Raw genomic sequence first — 10,764 nt, 5'->3', positions numbered from 1 at the left:
TTCGTTCTATTTAGTACTAACATTAAATAACAATCTTAAACCCTGCTATATTTACATAACAAGTGACTACAGGTTACAACACAATCAGTGGCACCTGTGTTTATGTATAGTCACATGCGTCGCTTCATCTCAATAGCTACTTATACAGTTGTAAGGGGTCGAAGGGTTGTTGACCCACCCGGGAGGAATTAACTTGGCGAACCAGTTATTTCTGAATGAGAGGAATAGCACTGGTGAATAGCAAAATTTTCGGAAGTACAACTTGTAAGTTGAGGGGATACAAGTTATATAAAATAACATAAACCGCTACGTGTTGGTGGTCTGGCGTAGTCGTTATTTAGTTTTACGCTGTTACGTCGCTCGTCGACGAGATCGACGTAATATTTTACGGTCTATAAACAACGGACGGAACAACATTGTTGGTTTATAGCCCAGGGCATTACCTGCATTGTTTCCATACAAATTTACACTACGATACTATGGTATGAATGCAAGTGTGTAAACATGGTAAGCGATTTTGTATGTTGCTATTAATAGCTGCTCAAAGGGCTTAGAAACACTGTCATTAAATGGTTTTCACAGGTAAGAGCGAATATTCATAATAATTATACCTTCCGTGTTCAAATTGTTAGATTCAAGCAATCTAACAATTTGAACACGGTGTTGGTGTAATTTAGAATACTTTTCCAACACTAACGTGAAACCACAAGATTAACCACAACCGACTCCATTGCGTAGATACACATATCTTGAAAACAAATTCGTATTAACTTACAAGTCACGAGTACACTTCAAGAAAGTTAAAGAGGGTTTGATAAAATCATACAAATAATTATAATATACATAATTATATATTGCCATCAACATAGAGAATTACAAACACCAAAAGCTTGCAAGAAACATCTGATAAAGTTTCAAAATAATCCCTTCTAAAACTTCTGGTTGCAACTGAAAGTTGCGAACGCGAGCGTAGACGGATAGAAGCGGAATTTGAGCCAAGTGTGCCGTTGTAATTTCCGTAAAAAGCATCTGTCGAGACTGGCGAACAACTCGGTCGCACAATGCAGGCCTGCCCACGAACTGATGCCGGAGAAACTTTTAATTGAAAGGGCCATTGATCGCGTCCGGTGCGACGTGACAGGGTCATTGCTACGCTTATTTGTCACAGCTGTAACAATTAATCTCACTATACTTAATTACACCCAATACCAATACTTTACTTACACATTATTTTAGTGATGAAATAAAGGCGATAAGAATGCATTTTCTCAGTTATATCGTACTTTGTTCAAATAAAGTTAGTACTGTTTAATTTTGAAAACATAACTGTCGGGAATGTACATTTGACAATGACAATCAATTATGGTTATGATCATTATTGTCTGGGATAGCTAACACGACTTCATTCATTAAAATATTGAGGAGGTTAAAACTTTGCTATGACAGATATGAGATTGAAAAACGTTTACTGTGAACCATAATTGCAGAACAATTATTCCATGATGTACACATACGAGTGACAACAGTTAATCAATTTAATAAACCGTGTCTTGTGGACGACTCTGTGCGCACAGCGGCTGTAATTGTGCGTTCCGTTCCCAAGATTTCAACGGTTAGCCGGTTAACTGTAAAAACATTTCGTTCAATTATAAGATAAGTGCTATTGATAATGATATTGCGCTGTCAGTATGCCGGTTGAGTAATGACAGTGTTATTTTCCAATTTCTGTACAATGACTCAGTATAAGCGGTTATTCTTTTCTTAGATGCGAAGATAAAGTATTTCCGTGGTACGGTTAAACGATACCGTTTATTTTTACTTTATTTATGTGAGCATTAATTGCGTAGCGTTTTATTGTTGTATAGTATTGGTTTTCAAATCCCTTTCTTTGGTTAACCTTGTAATTAGTCGTCCTCCAGCTTAATAATCTCAAACTCGGAACAAACTCAATCCGGATAGTCCAATAGATAGATCCGTGCATTCCGCATTGTTATCAGTTTAGTTAACGTTCGTACGTTTTCTTATTTGTCGAGTTAATATGAAATGAATGTAAGTTATATACCTACCTACATACAAATAATATTACTTTCGTATGGTATGTAAATTGGCTACACACATAGCGCAAATACGGATCTTTGAGTCGCTGGTGTGGCTTCAGCAAAACCGATAAATTGTTATTGCACCTCGGGTCGTTGGACTATCGATTGCTGAGGTTGGCTTTGTGAAACTTTTACAAAGAGACAGATCCGCCAGAATTTTGGCAAACGTTTCCTTTGACTGCATTTTTATCCGTTTTTTCCATTCAGCTTTTGAAAAAGGTAATTTAATCAAAATATAAAAGCCGTAAAGACTAGAAAGCTTTAAAACAAAACTTCACCGTTTCCACGGATAATAAAAATAAATAACTTCTCTATACCTATCTTAGATACATGTAGAAAGCCCAAAGAAAATAAAGAAATCCTAATAAACACCACACGAAAGCAGGCACTTATTAGTATTACTATCGATCATATAAAACAATCCGAGAGCTATCATATAAAACCCCTTTCACCGCCAACACACGAGATATAGGACCACTTTGTCCGACCGCAGAACTAGTCCTCGATAATATCAAATGTGAGAGACACAGAGCGGCCTCTATAGTGCATGGACACACTGAAGCACCGTGTACAAACCTGATAGGATTTCGAGGGTATGCCGTACGCCTCAGTTTGTTAATTGGAAAGCGATGTTTAATTACAGATATCTGTGTTCGTCCTTCCGAGGGTGGTTGCACAAACATGATAATTTACTGGCACACGATAATCTTTGACAAGCGATCCCTTTGAGACGATATTGATTGCTTGGCTCCCTCGAGTAATGTAGACGGATAAGACAATGACCAATTACCATTTGATTAATTACGCTAGACAAGCCAAGTTACGTGCTGGGATTTTATTGATTCTCTACACGAAAGGTGATTGACTGTTCTCATGAAAATGTACACGTTTCCTTAGAAAACACATGCTTGGTATTAATATACAATCATTGTAGGTAATTAAGTACGTTGCCGGAATAACAACTGACAACGTTTTGCGTGAAAACCCTTAATTGCATGTACTCATTTTGTAAAAAGCTGGTTGTGTTTGATGAATTCGATTGGTGACATAATACTTAACAAATAAAAGTTCTATGTTTATAGTTTTGACCGAACTATGCCTCAGAAAGAGCACTATATCTAGTACAATTATAAATGACAACTAGTCCCGTGGTATAAAATATAATTGAAGAATGGTAATTCTCAAACTTAAATAAATAAGCTAATATAATAAGCTTCTAAATTTTAACTACCTAAAACTATACTTACATCATATTAGTATTCCATTCAGCTTTAACCTTCACAAATAAGGTGACACACTTTAATCAGTGAACTAAAACAGTGTGATATAGCATCTTCGTTCGATGAATGATACGTTCATTTCTCACGATAGAAGATTAGACTGTGACCTATTTCCGAAGTTACTTACGAATTTCACTCCATCAGGGTAGGAGGAGATACAAGACGGATCAATTTGAATATTCAACGGTTAGCGTACAAGAGTTTGATAGTCTCGAAGCTTTCTGTTATAGACCAAGCAAAGATACAGGCAAACTTTCGCCTTAGCTTGTTAGTGGGGTGCAGACGAGGTAATTTTACACAGTTTGGCAATTTGTGGCGTGCATTCTTGGAGATTAATGAACTTGGATATCGACGTGTTATACGTTTTGATAGAATGCTAAGTTCAATACTTTTACAGCATTGTTTTATTAAACAAATGATTGGTATAAAACATTTTTGTTAATTGTTTCCAAACTTGTTAGGCTATCGTTTTGTATCCAAGTCGTAAACAAACTTGTAGAAAGAAGAAAGAAAGATTTATGAAATACCTCAAAAAGTTTAATTCACAATCAAAGAAAATACTTTATACTTTGTCGAAACAAACAAGAGAAACTCCTAACAATACGAATTAATTACAATAATCATTCATAATGAACAAAAACCTCGGAACAAAACTAAAGTACCGGCAACTTTTCGTTTACCGAGACGTAAGAAGAAAAAAGTTGTTTACTCGCTTGTTTGTGTAGGTCCGAAAGTCTCAAAACTCGGGGGTAGTCGGAGCAAAAGTCGACACGCGAGGCGATAACATTATTTCCCCTTTACATTTACCATTTCGCCTCCACAAGTTGAAACGGTAGTTCGATAGTTACACAGCGACCGACTAACTTCAACGACGCATGAATAAAAAACATACTAGAAGCGTCAGCTCATGTTACTGTAGCGCATTTTGTCGTATATCTACGAGGACTTTGTGTATTTGCGAATACATCTATGAAACTTTTGATGATGAAAACTGGGTGATGGATTGGTTATGATTAACTGACCACCTTACTTACTAGCAACATTAATGATTTAAAAAAAAGTTACAGAAATTCACATTAATTTAAATAGAAACTTAACTTATTCAGTGGAAATAAATATACATTCGAGAAGTACGTCCGCATCCAGTAATACAAGATCACAGAATCTAGTTTGTCGAGTACGGGGGACGAACTTGCAAACTGCGCAGACTGTAGGGCGGACAGGGGAGGCGAGAGAACCAACTCACCCGACAAAACTTTCTCTTCGAGGCCAACGGGTAACTTGTGACGTGTCATAATCTTACTGCTACTACCGTTCTGCGACCGTCGCACGGAGATAGCGGAAAAACTGGGCATTTCCATCTTTTACTGTATCAAAGTTATTGCAAAGTTAAGTAGCTTTCCGATGTACAATGTCGTATTTATTTTAAACAAGAATCTTAGTAGGTATGATTCTTATTCAGTTAGGCGTTTAAAATTACATGAGAATAAAAACTTTTTAATAATGCCCAGCAATTACACAGTTTATAACCTATATTCTCTTGGAATTGGTAAGTATCAGCTTTATAAAACAGATAAAGCGTTATTCTGGACGACATTCTCCAGGGAAACATCGAAGCGATATTTTTATCAGTAGCAATCGAGTAGGTGCTCCAGAGCGTCTGAAAGTGCTCCTAGATTTGGAACCGATCCAGAAACACTTAAGCCTTAGATAGAACTGAGACTTTGGATAAAACTAAACCAGATTAAGTCCACGACGATTGAGGGACGAATATCTCGGTCGGTTGGCTTTCAAGAGATTACCCTTGACTGGCTTTGTCCTTGATATCGATATTTGTTAATTCGCATCGACGACTTTCTCCAGTTCTATGATATACATGTGCAGTCATTGGAAACACGATATATTTCGATATGATTTAATACTATATTCTTTCAATAACATAATATAATGTAACTGAATGAGTTGAACAAACAATCTGCAATAAATATTCAAAATCAATACCCACTTTAAGAATGTATTCAATAACTATTTTGAACTATTGGAAATCCCGAGCACATTTCACATTTGTAACAAATTGTAGTTTGTGAACAGGTCTCGAAGTTTTCAACTCTCAAGTGTTCACGAGGAAGGAAGCGGGCAATAAATTCCTGGTGTGTTCTTGTTAGCATCATGATTGGTGACATCAGTCGTGTCACACGATCGTATTATGTGCATACGCCGCTTGATAATAAGTGCCAATAAAAAGTCCGCAGTCATTCCAGATACAGTATGATTCACTGTGCGATTATGCTAATTCTGCTCTCGAATGGTTTCAATGCCTCTTTATGGTTAGTGAAGTTCAAATAAAAAAGACTGCGCGATTCTGAGATACTATTAACGTCATGCTCCTTTAAAGTTTTGTCTTATTATAAACTTATAGACGCGGTTGTCACTTACTGAAAATGTTTTCCAAATCAATGGCTCAAATAACAGAATTTTGAACGTCGGACATAATGAATGGAGCTCCTCATACACATTTTTTCCGCTTCGCTGCTTGCTCATTCAAGTGGAGGTGACGCAGTACATTTTTCTCGAGTTACGTTCAAGAGTATTAGAAAAGAAATACAAAATATCTTAAGGTTTATAGGCCCCTTTTTGTAAACGTTTACATATCGTACCATGAAAAATTTTCTTGATGGGAACAAAAAGATTATTGTAGCTGGTTATAATTATAATTGTGGCTGGTTTGAGTAAATTCCACCGTTATTATACCTCTATAGTCAAGGTATGTATAAAGTTTTAAAGCATAACCGAAGCGTACGTATGCAAGTTCTCATAACATCCCAAGACGGAATCCCAGGAGGAAAATTCGACATAATTCGTACAAATTAGACAACAATCCTCGTTTAAAGGCATTAAGAGAAGAGAGAGCTTCGCAAAGTTATAATGAAATTCACGAGCAATAAAACTTCCCTTTTGACTAACCCCTAGATATACATTTGAAGGTAGGGTTGTCGACTGACAGCTTTTTCACTAATTTATTGTAGTAGTTTATTCGGATACTTTAATATTCATTTATTATGACTATACAAACATGTACGTGCAATGAAAAGGTTTGGATTAATTTTTTATGTCTTAAAAAAGCCAACTTGAAAATATAACATGATGTCGAGGAAATCGGCCTAAATCCGACTCGGATAAGCGTGGCTATTACATAACATTTACGTTTGAATAATATTATTGTTAGAAAGCATGGAACGTCCAGCAGCCCTACATTCCCAAGTTATGAAACGGGAGCGGCGCGGCCAGACGAGTGCCAAACTTAGACAAAGAGAGACTAACTTCCATTAAATCTTTTGCAACAAAGTTTACCGTCCCCACTGACTCTTGTATACACCCTACCTATATATGTAACAACTAATAACATATAATACAGCAATTTCATGAACTTTCGAGTAGTTAACAACAAGTTTCTCATAGGGTTCCAGACAACTTTATTATATGTTTTCAAATGTATTATTTAGTAGATAAAGCATGTGTAGATAACGGTGTAGTTACTTCGAACATTACTTCTAAATATAGATAACATAATAATATATCAAATGGGGTCATAAAAGTCCACCGTTAAACGTGAGTCGGGCCTCCTTGCAGCAGAATGGTGTGAGAACATATCGATGTAATGAAAACTTCAATAATTGAGGGTACTTTAGTACTTATTGACCAAAAGCGTATCCTTATTGTATAGAAATACAAGTGCTATTTTAGATACGTGCAATACCATTTTTAACGTGTTGAAGCATCATGGATAATTATAATTTCTAAATACTTATCGTATTTTAAAAAATAGTATGATTTAATTAAATAAGTTAAAATTAAAGTCTACTTTTGAAGGTTTCCCGTGTTGCGCTGATGGGTTTTTAAATTGCCAATTTCGAAGTGCCTTTACTGCGAACCAAAATCTAAATTGGAACACTGAAGGGGTTAAATGGTTTAACATTTGCATATTTCAACTGGCATTTCCGTCTCGAACATTGAACATCAAATATTATAAATTCAAAAGTTACGAATGTTTGTGTATTTCGATGATTTGTTATTTTAATTTCGTGAAGAGGGTTTTAAGGATAATCTCTGTTTCGTTGGTTTAAAAAATAAAAATATATTTTGTATTTAAAGATTTTAAACGTTTGTCGAGTTGTGAATACAATGAGGGTATTTCCCTATTTTTCCTCATAATAATGCTAGTCATATCTGCAGATAAGCTAGCACTTTATATTAAAGCGACTGTTAGGTAAACAATAAACCAATCATCCGTTTTATCTTGTTTGTCATCGGCGTCGTGTAAATGGAAATACTTAATTAATAACAATTATGTTGGGTATACTGCAAGATTATGCGCCATTTCGTAACTATTGAATATTATCTTTTACTAGCAACTCTCTTGCTCTTGCATCCTCTTAAATAAAAAAGACAACCAAGAATATTTTTATCTTAATAAGTACTTATTAATAACTGTCGTTCAAAGTGTTCAAACATGCCAAAAAATGGTAAGTCATTAATGTTAATTGGTCGAAGTCATTGCGACAGACATTCCACGAATCGCACTACCGCTATCAAAAACAAAATATATTTTGTTCGTTATCTTGGAATCACAAAATAAAGAAATGTTAGCTAAATTGTGGTTTAAATAAAACTTGTTTTAAGTTAAAGCCTATACAAGACCACTTAAAATAAGATAGTATCAGTCGATGGATAGAGGTCAGCTCGAATAAATGGGTTACTGTGTAACTTGTGGGCGGCGGCATAAAAAACTATCTCTATTTAAATATTGAACGACAAATATCTACTTTACTGCTTACAGTCACTAATGAACATATTTTATTGTTTGTTTTTTAAGGTATAATGATTAATGACTTGTTTGTTGTGTTTTGCAGAATTCTTTTGGAAATGCATGGCCAGTCGTAATCCCAATCTAACTTTTAGCAATAAATACTGACTAAACATTCCGTTAATTATCTTTTCTTTTATTTTTCTTTAAAAAAAAACATCTCTCGAATCGTAGTCTCTCGTATTCGTCAAAACCTCTAAGCTAATACTAAAAGTTCTGAAGATCCATATAATAACTTACTATCTTTCTGATAGTTATACAAATATAACAATTATTCGTGCGTATGTAAGTTCTAGGGTACATAGTTGTATTTATAAACTAAAGAGCAACATCGAAATCAGAATACTGAAAGTCAGTGTTAAGACGAAACTCTGAGGAACGGCGAGACGGAGTTGAAATTTGGCCAAAACTAAAGTAGTTTAAGTTAGTTAAAACTGTTGGATACGTGTACCATGTTTTTGACGGATTACTTGTTCGCCGGAGTTTCTATAAAGTCGACTTTGAACTACGCAAAGTTGGGAAGTTGACGGCGGACTGGAGCTGTGCATGTGTGGCTGTGGATTCTTTGTGGCGCATGGCGAACGGCGATACGGTATTTACGAAGTTCAGCTTGTTCATTAAACAAAGATCGCTACTTTGGAGACTTGGATAACAGTTTTATCCAGAAGTATGTATAACATTTAAGTAAAGATCCGTAAAATATTAATGTACAATTGTAAGACGAACTTAACTTTTCTTGTTTTATAAGGAGAATAGCAGTGGTATAACTATTTATTGTCCGATTACTATAACTTGATAGGATAAACACATTTATCATGAATAATGTTTACTCGTTAAGATTGAGTTTCCAAAACTTCCACTCCTTAATGACTTTGAAACTTAGTACAATTAGCTGTCGGTATAAACATAAACAGTAGCTACCACAGATTAGAAAATCATCGAAGACATTATTGATATAGCTATCGATATAGCTTTATCTATACAGTACAAGTTTACATAAACTTCAGATTTTCAGTCAACTCAGGCTTGGAACTAAACAACTAACAAACAATAAAATTAATTCCTCTAGTCAGAATTTGAATATAACCTTTGTTTCGAAAAGTGTCATAAATTACTTAATAGCGATTAAAAGTTGTTTAACACGACAGTCAATCACCACTCGCGTTGAAACTTCTTTGGATACACATTCTAAATGAGACGTACAGCGAGTTCTATTATTAAACAGTTTACACTATAAAGCGCTACTTCAGATAACTGCAGCGACCAACTGTCTGCCTCGGTTATCGAAACACGAGCAACGCAAGACGGAATATCTAAATAACAAATACGAATAATAACTCAGTGCGCTACACAATGGGCTAAGTCATAAAACCTGAGCATCTTTACACCTTATTTTAAGTCTTGAGATTCTGATATTGTTTTGTAATTTGTAAATATGTATGCTAATTATGTTAATTTGTACTTATTCCTGCATTACTAATTGTTAAGACCTGTATAGACTTCCATAAATAAATCATAATGTAAAAAATACAGTGCCAGTATATTAGCATACAAAAAAACGTAATATCATAGAGTTCCAAGAGATCCAACTGACCAGCACTGAAATAGCTTATAAGTTATGTATAACTTTCCGACGTAAGACAAACTTCAAGTGAACTTTAAATACATTTGAATAATTTCAGATTTATAACACTGAATGCCACTTTTACTCGTTCGCTTTCCCGTGGAAATTGGGATCTTTTTCATCTCCTCAGCTTTAATTCCAAGTGTTCGTCTATGAGTATCAATATTTTTATTAGTTACTGAATGGTTGGGATGTCCACTCGTAGCTATGAAAAATTTAATGACTTCCATAAATTTTCCATCACCTTGATTAATGTAACGATAAATATAAATTGCTGTTTTTTGACGGAGAGCGATAACGTATTCCTTAAAAGCTACTTAGGATCATTCTTATCCTTTTATGTTTTGATGAAGTTAAAACAGACTGTCTAATCTAATTAAAAATATTTTAAGTTTTACGAAAATTTTAAAGCAGTTTAAACAATCGTCGTAGTAGCAAGTGCGAGTCTGGTACAGTAATTTGTCGAGTAAGTGGGACAGGGCGCTGGGCGATTCAAGCGGGCGGCGGCGGCGTGGCGAGCGGCAAGCGGTGAGCGTTCGATCGCGGGGACGCGCATAGGTCGTTCACCCCACCCGCCAGCGCCGGACCTGCCGACCACGTTGCACTGCATTTTAAACGCGCTTCATTACTTTCCGATCTGTTCGACTGTTTCGACTGTTAGCAGATCAATAATACCATTGTTGTCATTATCACCTCGAATCGACAGGCCATTGTAGTAAAGTACACGTCAATATTAAAAGTAATTTACTATTATTTGATTCTTAAATGACCGTTCTAGGCCGTTAGTTTATTTGAATAGAGTAACAAACCTGACCAGTAGCCAGCGACCCGTATTCATAAATATAATTTGCAAAATATCATAATTATTTCCAAAAATAAATTGTGGAGACTAAAGTA

The sequence above is a fragment of the Trichoplusia ni genome, unplaced genomic scaffold (assembly GCF_003590095.1).
Source record: "Trichoplusia ni isolate ovarian cell line Hi5 unplaced genomic scaffold, tn1 tig00000825, whole genome shotgun sequence".
Lineage (NCBI taxonomy): Eukaryota > Metazoa > Arthropoda > Insecta > Lepidoptera > Noctuidae > Trichoplusia > Trichoplusia ni.
Note: the sequence above shows the minus strand (reverse complement) of the source record.